The sequence below is a fragment of the Argentina silus genome (assembly GCF_951799395.1).
Source record: "Argentina silus genome assembly, chromosome: X".
NCBI classification, from domain to species: Eukaryota; Metazoa; Chordata; class Actinopteri; order Argentiniformes; family Argentinidae; genus Argentina; species Argentina silus.
The window spans coordinates 29210860-29224657 of record NC_139653.1 but is presented as its reverse complement, the minus strand read 5'-3'; positions in this window follow the sequence as shown (position 1 = coordinate 29224657).

Genomic DNA, 13798 nt, shown 5'->3' with positions numbered 1-13798 from the left:
GCACAAGACAGTAGATATGGAAATTATTAGAGAACAGTTTTAAGCATGAATCCCCCTCTGGGCCTCACGTAAATTGTCTATTGCAATCAAGCCTTTATCCTCACAGAGTATCAGTTACAGTATCATGGCTAAATCTTTGGAATTCAGTCCTTATCTTGAAAGATAAAAAATTGTTTGGATGAGTTGGCAGTTCAGAAATAACCTTAGAGAGAAATAGCTATAATGACTGCAATTACTGTGTTTTTTTCTGCTGCAGACAGATATAAATATGTACAAAAAAGGACCAAAACCAAAAACAGGGCCCCAGACGACAAAACTGACAAACTGTAGGACTGTAGTGTTGAATGAAGCCTGTGTTCATAAATACTACCTGAGAAAGCAGTCCAACTAGCCTTGAGTTGAGGGTTCAGCAATGAACAAGCAAATGAGGCTCCAGAAATAGAATAGAAATAGAATCCTGGGGTGTGCTGCTGCAGCTGCAGGTCAGCAGTTCTGTGAGCATGCCTGTTGATCTGTTGTTACTAGGCCAAGTAATAATGAAGAAATCAGAGTCATCAAGTATGGATTTATGGATGCGTGTTTGCTGCTCGCGAGGCGTGTGGGAAATGTACACCATGAGAGGGTTTGGTTCAGGACAGACTAGGAGTGAGTCGGTCAGTGTGCGTCCAGTGGCCCGCCTACTGCTCCTCTGTTGACGTGCTGCAGTGCTGCCAAAAGGAGAACACGGTCATGCATAACATTTGGATTCTTCATATTAATTTTGCATCTCTGCACATAGTATCCTGTCTCTGATAGTCATATCATACACCACAGAGGCTCCTGACTCCTCAGCTCCTCAGTGCTGGTCTCAGAGTATATTCTAGGAACATGACTGAGACAACCCTTATTCACACACTGAGAGGGTAAAGCACATGACCAAGTGGCCAGGTACTCTCAAGAAAAGGGTGTCTCCCCAAGTGTTCTCTAACAGATCTAAACACCAGGCTATGTATATATAGCTGCTGACTATCAGCTATCCAATCCTAGCTTTCCTCAATAAACAAGCTCCTAGGTAACTTTGTGTGTTATAAGGAATAGATTTTCCTTCTAGCCTTGCAGATACCCTGAGAAGTGTCAAAATAAAAAATACAGTGCGGTACGCAATTCGAGAAACAAATATATATACATCAATGTCATTAACATAAACATTCTTCCCAAATTCCTCTCTCTCTTTCAGTGCATTTCTGTATTCATCACACAGTCTAAAATCCCATAATTTTCAAATGTACTAGTGGGCAGCAAATATTAATAGCATATCACTGTGTAGATGGATTTTGGTGGCACCAGCCTTAATTTAAATGTGTATACCTATTTACAGTTGAATGAGCATACCTGGCGGACATCCTGAAGAAATCGCACCCTCGCCATTTGTCAATTCCTTTGCGATTGTAATGTCTCACACCTTGTCCTTTATTGGGAATGATACTTAAGGAGAGGGACAACTCCTTTGAGTTACCCCGGTTAGGCCCATGGCCACTGGTCTCCCGTGTTGTCCTTGACGCATGTTAACGTATGGTTAAAACTTACAGTCATATGTTGCTTTGAAACTGTTCATTTTATTGTTGTTGTTATTTTGTTGATACTCTAATCTCATTCTTCCTATGTGCATTAATGTGAGGTTGTGCGCTAGATAAAGGTTCTGTTAATACAGCACAACATAATCGTGACCAGATTCTCCCATTTAATGTCTAATGTTCACATGCACCATTAACGAGACGTAGAAAGAGTAATCAGCTTCAGATATTGATCTGAGCGTAAACTCCTCACAAGCCGATTTCTCTTAACTTGAGGGTATGGTAAAATAGAATTTTGGGTATTCTTAATGAATCTAGGATCCGATATGATTGATTGTCTGTCACACAGGGATGAGCAAAGCATTGTCAATCATTATTAACCAAGAAATATCTTTTGGAGTTAGATATAACATAATGTTAACTTGTGTTAGTTGGTCATGTGACCACTTGTGTTGAGTTTGATTCATCATGTTCATAACCGTTGGAAGTAATTGGGAATAAATGTATGTCTCATTTTTGACCTGTCCTCTATTATTCAGTGTTTTATTTCCAATTCTTTCTAACTGTGGTTGCACAGTTGCTGGATATATCCCTACTTGTATAGAAGCTGAAGCATACTTAATCTGCCTACACACGTTGTTGTGTCAAACTTCTGAAACTGTTAAAACATTCTATTACACAACAGGGAGATTTACTCTTTTCTCCTATAGTAGACAATCGTTCTATTCCCTCCTTCACAGCAGTGTTCAGCTATCAAGCTTTGGCATACTTTGGGTATTAAAAAGATGGACAACTTGTACATGGATGGCATCTTTGCCAGCTTTAGACAACTCTCAGAAATGTAACTTGCGCATTTCTCACTTATTTCACTACCTACAGATGAGAGACTTTATTCAAAAGAAATTTCGGGACTTTCCTTCACTGGCCCCCAAGATTAATCTAGATAGATAAAGCATTTTGTCTTATTTTAGTTCTATACTCCAACAGTTTGGATTTGAAATTAGGTTAAAGTAGAGATTCTCAGATTTAATTCAATGTTTTCTTTTTTCAGAGTGGTTTCACCATTTAGAAATTACAATCCTTTTTATACATTGTCCCCCTGTTTCAGGGCACCAAACGTATTGGAACTTGGCTTGCGGGTGTTTCTGGTTAATCAGGTGTGTTCCGTTACATCATTTGCACAGGCATAAGAGAGCTGTCAATGTCTAGTATTGATTCTAGGCTTTGCATTCATTATTAATTATGCATTATCCTCCTAACTGAGAGAGAGAATGTTATCCAGGTATATACTGTATAATATAGTCTTACAATATACTGTAAGTTCTCTGGCAGATAAAATAAGAGGTGACATGCTTAAGGAGAGGGGCTTGTCTCTGTGGCCCTCAAACGTGCTGACTGATCACTAAAGCCTCCATATGGGAAACATTCAGATTGTGTGTTCTATATCAAGTGTCAAAACCTCTGTTATGGGTCCTTACACCCATAACAGAAAGATTCAGAAAAATTAGATGTGAGATGTTCCCTTAATAGTTTTTTTTTACTGCACTGCCAATCTGTACATTATAACAGCATGCTTAATACAAGAAAAATAAGTTCCAGAAGAAACTTTGTGGGCTGGCAAAGTCTTATGTTGGTTGTGTAAATAGTTTCTAGATGGTTTGGATGATAGATAGATAGATAGATAGATAGATAGATAGATAGATAGATAGATAGATAGATAGATAGATAGATAGATAGATAGATAGAATGAAGTCAGGGAAGCCGTTATGAGGCTAAAATATCAGAAACATAGCCAAAACCTTCAACCTACCAAAATCAAAAGTTTGGAACATCATTAAAAGGAAAGAAAGCAGAGTTAGAAATCGCAAATGGCCTGGTAGACCAAGGAAGACATCAGCTACAGTGGATGACTGAAGAATGCTCACCATGATTCAGAAAAAACCCAAAACAACTGTCCCACAGGTTGGGGTAGGCGTGAATGTGTCAGAGACTACCATCCAGATAAAGAGTGGGTTATACAGTATCAGAACCCATGTTATGACATTTTAAAGTCTATCATTGTCCAAAAGAAAAAATGTGAGAAAAATGCATTGAAACATTCTATTCTGTTTCAGAATAGATTCTGTTACTAATTCCATTGTGATGCATGAAAGAAAAACAACACTCAGCTTAATTGGTTCAAAAACATGTCTTTGTATTTATCATGTTTTAAACACTAAACGTTTAATTGCTTGAATTTGCACAATAAGTAACAATATATAATAATATATGTTGACTTTATAATTTAAATGTCATGGCAATTACCAATACACAATTTTTTAAATATATATTTCATCTGGTTTCTCTTTGCTCCTGGTCCTACACTACATATCCTTACAGTAAGCTATGACCCCCAACATGGACCCAGCCGAGATCGACCAGATCCAAAAAGTTGTTTCCCACCAGGGAATACTACTGAGGAGACAACAGGAACAACTTGCCAAAATGACAGAAACACTGAGCACTTACCCACTCCATACAGCAACTTCACATCACCAATCCCAGAGCAGCCACTGCGCAAGCCTCAGCGCCTAGTGTGTCAATCGTCCCACTGTGTCAAGCCTTGTGAACCCAAGATCCCAGCTCCCGAACAGTATGACAGCCACCCAGGAAAGTGCAAGGGGTTCCTTACCCAGTGTTCCCTGGCATTCAAGCTGCAGCCCTCCTTGTTCCACACCAAGCCACTCTCCCTGCTCTTGGGGAGAGCCTTGGTGTGGGCACCAGCGGTGTCACCACCAGTCACCATGCTGCAGCTTCCTCCCTGTTTTCACCACCGAGCTGTGAGCTGAGTGTCTTCGATCATCGAGTCGGCGGACAAGAAGTGGTGAGTCGACTCTTCAGCTTACGCCAGGAGTCCAGGTCAGTGGCTGACTTCACCATCGAGTTCCAGACCCTTGAGGCGGAAAGTGGTTGTAATCTGGAGGCATTAATCACTGCCCTTCACCATGGGTTGTCGGCTGCTATTAAGGACGAACTAGCTGCTCAGGACCTAGGAGGGGACCTTGAGTCTCTCATTACTACTACTCATTACTATCAGGATTGACAACCGCATCTGTGTGCTAGTGAGACAATGCCACCTCGACACCACCCCAGTCTTTCGGTTTTCCGATCATCCGAAGCCTCCTAAACCTAGTCCTGAGGAGCCCATGCAGCTGAGCCACACCCACCTGAGTCCTCAAGAATGGGACAGACGTAGGCACGAAGGTTGCTGCCACTACTGCGGAGACCTTGGCCATTTCCACTCTACATGCCCGGAGCTGACAGGAAATGCTGAAGCTCGTCTATACAAAGAGAGACCCTGACAAGCTGTGCACTGACTCCCCAACCACCTGGTCACCGTTTACTGCTACCTGTGACTGCATTGGAACAACCGCCAGCACCGATTCCGAGTTTTCGTTGACTCGAGGGCCACTGACACCTTCGTTGACCAGGACCTCCTCAAGGAACTACAGATCCCCTGCATGGACTGTCCCATCCCTCTGCAGATACTAGGCCTCGATGGACATCCCATCGGTTCCGGCCAGGTAGACTCCCAGACCAGACCAATTCACTTACAGGTCAGGGAGAACCACTCTGAGACTATTAGTATTCTCTCTCGGCCCCTGAAATAGTGGCCATGGAGGACTACATCCGGGAGTCTCTGGAGGCCGGCTTCATTCATTCCTCAACTTTCCCAGCCAGCGCAGGCTTCTTCTTTGTGGGAGAGAAAGAAAAGCTGGGGGCCTGCGTCCTTGTATTGACGACCGTGGACTGAATAAAATCACTGTCAAGAACCGCTACCCCCTGCCTTTGATGTCCTCTGCCATGGAGCTAACTCAGGGGGCCCAGTTCTTAACCAAGCTGGACCTTCGCAATGCCTACAACCTGATGAGGATCTGGGAGGGAGATGAGTGGACACTTCGAGTACTTGGTTATGCCATTCAGGTTGTTGAACTTGCCCGCAGTATTCCAGGCATTGGTTAACAACACACTGAGGTTAAATCGCTTCGCCTTTGTGTACCTCGACCACATCTTTTCCAAGTCCCTCCCGGAACACATTCTGCACGTCCGCCAAGTTTTTAGGTTCCTCCTACGGAGTCAGTTCTTCATCAAGCTGGAGAAGTGTGAGTTCCATATGTCCCAAGTCTCCTTCCTTGGCCACACCACAGGCATCCAGATGGACCCGATCAAGGACAAGGCAGTCTCTGACTGGCCCCGTTCCTCCTCTCTTAAGCAAGTCCAAAGTTTCCTGGGGTTTGCCATGTAGTAATAGTGGACAAAGTTCATAATGTATAGCCTACATTGTATAGGACTTCCAAAGGTAGTATAGTATTTGTGAGACCAATAGCATAGTGTAACATAACAGGGTACATAACATTGGTGTTGGTGAATGTTTGGTTGTAGCACTAACAGATGGAAAGAACAGACTTATCAAATAATTCAATATTTATTTGAAAAGACTGTTCTATTAGCTTGCGTTTTGCCGCACCCTCTTCTATGCGAGATCTGACACCATCAGTGAATGCGATTTGCCATTACATGACAAATTACAAGTTGTCATTGCAGAAGGTGGAGCCTGATAACAGGCTAAAATGACAGATCTCCGTTTTCAAATAAGCTGTCGAAATCGATAGATATGATGAATCTGAATATTGCTAACGTGTTTTCATTGTTATATATCATTTTGTTTAGATACACACTGAGTAAGCAATCCGGATTGCTGGCAGGGCTGTATGAAATGGATTACATTACTTGTCAAAACAGGAAATAGCACTGTTCTGTAATTGTTGGTACCCTGTAAATTACATTTGAATTGCATCCAATTAGCTAGCTAATTATTTTGTTTCCGAACAGGTGTAATTCCATTGATTAATTCTTTCACTTTATCATCGATCAATTGATGCATGTCTTGCCCTGCTGACATGCTCAGTAAGTCAGCACAGCTAACTTTTAACTAGCACGTCAAAACCCTTAAAATGAGCAGTTTATCTCTTGTATTCATACAATATTTTTATATAATAATAATCTTCATGGTTTACACTATCTAAATCACCCTAAATCACCCAATCGTATTTTTCTCAAAATAATAATTTATGCTGTTTGCCAAAACGAAAGTCAGAGACATCTGACCCAGGGGATCAATCGGCCATCTGAATCGGCACACTGCAAATCCTAGTGGCCACTTATGGTACCATTGTCATTCTCCCCAAAAAGACAATTCCCAATGTGATTCCTATAGAGAGCTGAAGTCGGCTCCGCCCTTTTATTTTTGGTACCAGAAGTGCATGTCTGTCCTCTCTGTACCTCATTAGCTGGATTTCCAACCTGTATTATAAGGGATTGGTTCAAATCCCAATAACATGGTGTAGCCATAACCAGTGTCAGTCAAGAATGACAATATAGGTGTGATATAAGTGTACAACAAAAAAGTTAGGAGTTAGTAACCAGTGAAGAGCTCTAATTAATTACATTTATCTTGAGGCCGCATCACTCTCTTGCTGAGTCTCCGCACGCGCTACATGCTTGTTCACCATGACCCTCTCCAACATTCTTAATCATGGCCAAAATATTAAATTGTGATTAGCTGCAAATCTCCGGCAAACAGCTGCATACATCTAGTTGTACAGGAGTGAAGGCCCAGGGCTATTATCAGTATTACTTGCGAAAAATGGCTAGCAAGTTTCTTTAGCTATCTAGTCTTTTACAAATAGACTAACTATATAGCATGCCACCCTTCAATCTAGTCTAGATGTATAGCTAGCTATGTAACTAGCAAGACAGGAATACAGCTAAGTATAGGAATACAGCTAAAACCACATACTTTCGGCTGATGCTGTCTTAATCCGCCATTTGGCAGACAACGTTCAAGAACCCTCCGTGGCTTACAGAACCCCTCCAGAGGGGTGAAAATGGTTGTGTGTCACATGGTATACCTGGGAATCTGAACTTTTCAAGTAAATTGACACTGATTATGCAAGACAGTGTGTGGCAACAATCCCCCATCCATGGTCAGTGGAACAATGGCCAACAGAGCCAGAGCAGCTCCAACACCAACAGCATTGACTAGGGTGGGAATTGTACAATATTCAATACGTGTTAGCCTCTGAGTGTCTCTCTGCCTTCGCCCTTTCACCTAGTAGGCCATAAAAACACAACGCAGACTAAATGTTCTTAAAACACCAAATAATAGTGTGGGGGGGGGGGGGTCAGGGGACTGGTTACCATAGCAACCTAGGACCTAGGGCCTCAAGGTCACATTCCGAAGAGTGTCTCCGGTATAAAGAGTTAGGATGGGGAGAATCTCAATGCTTGCTGTAACATCATTTATTTGTAACATCAAATAAAGCCCATCATCTTCAAAATATGTCAACCTCAGTTCTCCTTATTTCATCTCATCGCAAGACTTAAAACCTGTTGCTGCGGAAGAAATACACAACTATTTAACAACTTGGTGCCGTGACCCAGATTATCAGAGATAACTGCACCAGTTAGTAGTGGTGGGGGTGATTTGTGTGAGAAAGAGACAGAGAAATATGAGCAAATGCTCCAGTAGGAGAAAGACAGCAGTAGGGTGTTGGTTGAGTCAAAAGTGAAATCTGACTGAGCCAGGCTTGAAGCAGAGCAAAGAGCAGAAGTGCTCAAGACAGAGCTCGAGGCAGAATGTGCTCATGAGAGAAAAGAATGTGGAGTGAGGAGAAAAGGGTCTCTGTTGGCCTCTGTGGAGGATCATTTAAAATAGACGGCCCCTCTTGCGCCCTCTTCAGGCTGCCATTCACATTAGAACTGATAGGATATATGCTTCACTGGATGTCTAGGGAAGAACAATCTACTTCCTGGTAGACACTGGAGCTGAAATAACAATTATCCCGAGCAGTAGCCTTAAAGGAATCGACATCTCCTACACTGGAAAAACACAAAGAGCGCATGGAGTAGGAGGGGCAAAATTGGAGCTCCACGAAACCAAGCCAGTGGAGATAGGAATTGGACCAATAACTCTCACAGCATAATTGTGGATTGGGAAGCATCTGGAACAATTCATCCTAGGACTTGACATCCTGACCAAAATGAACACCTCTCTGAACATCACAGGCAAAAAGGTCTCATGGGTAATTCAAACAACAGACCTTGTAAGACACAAATCTGGTTGACAAAAATTACTGTGGAAATCTCAACATGGAACCAGTGACATTCACTGGACGACCACCCCCAAGCACTATAACAGTATCCCTTCAACAAAGAAGCAATAGCAGCAGCCCAACAGATTGTTGGTGACCTGAAGGGACGAGGGATACTGGTTAGGACACACAGCAGCTCCAACTTTCCCCATGTGGCAAGTTCGAACAGCAAATGGGACTTGGCGACTAACCGTCAACTACAGGGTGGCCAATGAGTACATTGACAAATTAACTCCACTGGTGGCTGATCCCTCAACCATCTTCCAAGCCCTCAAGCCTGAACACAAACACTTTAGTGTTATCGACATGAAGAATGTTTTTTTGTCCGTCCCCCTCACAAAGGACATCCAACCATGGCTAGCCTTTTCGGTAAACAACCACCAGTACCAGTGGGTTCGGAACCCACAGGGCTTGCACAACAGTCCATCTGTTTAACACCAGGCACTTAAAAAACACCTCAGAGAGATGCCACCAATCACGTCCACCATCCTCTTGTATGTGGACGACACCCTGTTAGCATCAGAGGACGAGCAGGAGCATGAGAGGGACCTCAAGATCCTCATGGACCATCTTCAGGCCAAGGGTCACAAGGCCAATAGAGATGCAGTTGATGCAGCAGCAAGTGACCTACCTGGGTCAGCTGATTTCCCAGGGAAAACGAGAAATTACTCAAAACCGTACTGTAGCAATCAAACAGACTCCGGAACCGATGAAAGTCAAAGAACTCAGATCTTCCTGGGGCTGTGAAACTACAACCGAGCCTGGGAAGAGATGTATACACCGAAATATCTCAACCTCTGAACGAACTGCTGAAAGGTCAACCAGAGTCCAAGGATCCAATTCAACTGAACGAAGAACAAAGACAGTCCTTCCAGAAGTTAAAGACAGCTCTGAGCACTGCTCCAGCTCTTGGAATATCAGACAATGGACAGCCTTTTGTGTTGTATGTGTCTGAGAGAGATGGATACATGACCGCCTTCCTCACACAGGAACACAGAGATCGACAAAGTACTACTCAGCGAAACTAGATACTGTGGCCTTCGAGCCCTACAAGCAACATTCCTTGCTGTGGGACTAGTGTCCAGTATCACTCTCAATCAACAGTTGATTGTCAAGTGCCCACATGCGGAACTGCGGACCCTCACTGAAGCATGCAATCTAGCACAAGAGAAAACTACAAACATCTACACAGATTCAGATTTGCCTTCAGCGTGACTCATGACTTTGGAAAAATCTGAAGGAATCAAGGATTTCTCAATGCATTAGTCGGCCAGTCAAGAATGGAGTGATGGTTCAAGATCTACTGGTGGCCTTACAGAAACCTGAGCATGTGGCCATCATAAAGACTAAAGCTCACAAAAGCTGACACGTAAGAGAGCAAAGGCAACAACCTAGCTGATCGAGCTGCCAAAGCAGCAGAAAAACAAACTCCAGTTCCAGCCCTGCGGACAGTATACACCATCAACATGCTGAAACACATCCAACAGATGCAGGAGGCTGCAGAGAAGGAGGAAATATGGTCCTGGATGGAATCAGGAGCCAAACTGGGCTCAGATGCTGTGTGGTGGTATGGTCAAAGCTTTGTGGCCCCTCGGAAGCTGCTACCCTATCTGACTACACAGATCCATTCACTGGGTCACATCAGAACAGACAAAGTGGTTCACTGCCACACCAACCAGTGGTGGAACCCAGCTTTCAGGAAAGAAGCAGAAAGGGTCGTATCTCAGTGCCCTACCTGTCAGAAAAACAACAACCAAGGAAAAGTCAAGGTGCAACAGTGCACAACCCGAGCACCCTCGGAACCCTTCCGACACCTTCAGGTGGACTACATCACACTCCCGAAGTATGGGGGATACCAAGATGTGTTCCCTTTCTTACCAAAAAGGGAACTGCTTTACACACAGCCAAAGCGCTAGTCAAATATATCATTCCACGATGGGGTCTACCTGAACAAATAGACTTTGACGAAGGATTAGAGGAACACACAATAACACCACAGGACTGAGACCCTTCAAAGTCATCACAGACTAATGTCACTAACCAGTACTATTGATCTGAGACGAGCAGATGTACAACTGATGAGCGATGCGCTTCTAGATTATTGTTTAGTTCTTAGTGAAGCCACTAAAGCAGCTGAACAGCAGGTACATGATGCATGGGTAGAGCCTCCTGAGGGGTGACATATTATAGTACCAGGTCAATGGGTTATGATACACAAACCACAAAAAGTTACGTTAGAAGCTAGATGGGAAGGTCCCAATCTGGTTTTGTTGGTAACCAACACAGCAGTAGAGGGGAAACCAACACAAGAGTAGAGGGGAAATCAAAATGCATACATGCCAGTCACTGTAAAATTGTTGATCATACTGAGGTGGACCAGGACTTGGGGCTACAAAACCATAGGCTATGGAGGCCTACCCCGTGTGAAGATCGGTGTTAATGGGGAATAATTAATTTTATTTCACATTACATCCATGCTGGTCTACCTCAGATAGGGAAATGTATTGTTTATTTGGGAAATAACAACGCCTTAAGATAAACCTCATTACTGCTGTTCCTTTGTATCTGTCTTTCAGGTGGAGTTGTCCAAGGAATGCACATCAGGTGCACCAATTCCAACTGACATCATTTCCGGAACTTCGAGGTTACCATGTCACCTATCAAGTGTGCTTCAGAGACGACTTGATAGATCAGTGGACTGGAAGACGAATTAAGAACTATCAGATGGCAGATAGAAAGACGACGATCTGTGGTATTTGGGTAACAGGATTTTGTGTGTGGACTGAAAAACTAACTTTATGGGAAGCTGTTGAGGCATATTTACGCATACACAGTATAACTTCATGAAAACAGTTTGTGTTCTAATATAACCATCATGCTTTGACCTATTTAGCTCCTTAGTGTGATATTGTTACAGGTCCAAACGGATCCACAAAACGTTGCTTTACAGTATGCACACAAGGTAGCAGGAATAATGAACCAATCTCAAGGTTATGTTTGTATGTTGATGCCCACATCTCATGCACTGGGAATACACAAAATGCCTGTACCCTTTAATGCTACTCTAATGAAAGACTACTACTACATGACTGCTCAACAGAATAGCCCTATGTACTACTACACAGCCCTACTTGTAGCTGTGTATTCAATGTTGCCCCTAGCACATAGACCTGTGACACCTGAACATACAATGTTGCACACACTGTGTTATCATGGAAATGGACTCCACTTAGTCAAAACCATACCATAACTCTAGCATGCAGACTCAAGGGATGCTACTGTCTAAAATCTGTAACTGGTAGTGTGTCCGTTGGTCGGAGTGAATGTAATCACACAGTCACAACTAGGTCTCGCCTACCCAGCTTAAACACAATGAACAACACTTATTGGGTTTGTGCTCTAAGGGCCCATTCTATATTACGTAGTGATTGGTTTGGGTCTGGGTTTCGTTCTTCCTGGGATTGTGGTCCACTCCTCTCTAGAATCAGTTATTGCTGTACATCATCTAGGACTACCTTCTGACTATGAGCAACATTCACACACACAAGCTAGACGTTCACTTAATACTGATGTGTCATCCAAACTGGCTCACTCTCGAGGTATTCAACATTTCCTTCTCCCTGTTATAGCTCCTTCGGGTGTAAGACTGATATCAGGACTTTGGCAGAGGAGATGGATAAATTGGCGATTGTTACCGCATTATCACTAGAAATGTTAGGAGACGAGACAAGAGAGACGTATGCATTAAGTTTGAGAACCCAGGTATTTGCTAGAAGTATCAGTGATTAATTTTGATATGACATTGCTTGCTGTTTTATATTTTTTGTTATTCATTTCTGTATTTTCTTATTTTTGATTATTATACTTTGTTTAAAATAATCAGAGGGGGGACCTGTTGGAATTGTACAATATGCTTTATGTGTTAGCCTCTGAGTGTCTCTCCTTCGCCCTTTCACCTAGTAGGCCATAAAAACACAATGCAGACTAAATGTTCTTAAAACACCAGATAATGGGGGGGGGGGGGCAGGGTCAGGGGACTGGTTACCATAGTAACCTACGACCTAGGGCCTTAAGGTCACATTCTGAAGAGTGTCTCTGGTATAAAGAGTTAGGATGGGGAGAATCTCAATGCTTGCTGTAACATCATTTCTTTGTAACATAAAATAAAGCCCATCCTCTCCAAAAGATGTCAACCTCAGTTCTCCTTATTTCATCTCATCGCAAGACTTGAAACCTGTTGCTGTGGAAGAATTATCCAACTATTTAACAGCCTGCAAGTTTATTTAGTAATGCATTTACAAAGCATATAACATTCCAATATATGTTTTCTACACTATTAATAAATACATTTATAGTATAAACTATTCATAATACTATTTGTTCATGTGAATAAAGGGATGAAATAGTATTCAGATGTAACCTGATGATTACGTACTGTAGGTGTTAAATGGTTTATTAGCTTGTTCATGATTTTAAAGGGGTCAAACATAAAAGGGATAGTTCCCTCAAATTACATATTAAGTTAAATCGTAAATATACATATTTCAATGATTACAAGTTGCCTACTGTCACTTTAATAGTATTTTGCCAGTTCAACAGTAACGGTTTCTCCCCTCATAAACAAGTAAGCTAACGTCAATCTTGAACACCTTGTGTACAGTAACTGAACTATCAAATCTAACCACCAAATAGTATGTAAGAAATTCTTATCATTTTGCAATCCCAAGAATGTTCTGTGTCTGTATTTGCATAATTTCCACATACCAATGGTCATTAATGACGACTTGAGATGTCACACCTTTATTAACATGAATAACTACTGTAATAAACCATTTGTTGCTGCCTTTATTAAGCATGAGTATGGCTTTGTGAAGCCTTTGTATTAAGCCATGTTTACTATAACATTAATTAATGTGTCCTTATTGTAACATGTTACCAGGAACCATTCAAAGACATAGTGTAGTAGTCCCTAGTCTCGAGCCTTCCGTACCAGTTAATTCAGTATGTCTGGAAATAAATACATTTCTATAGCTTATGCAGACAGTTAACATC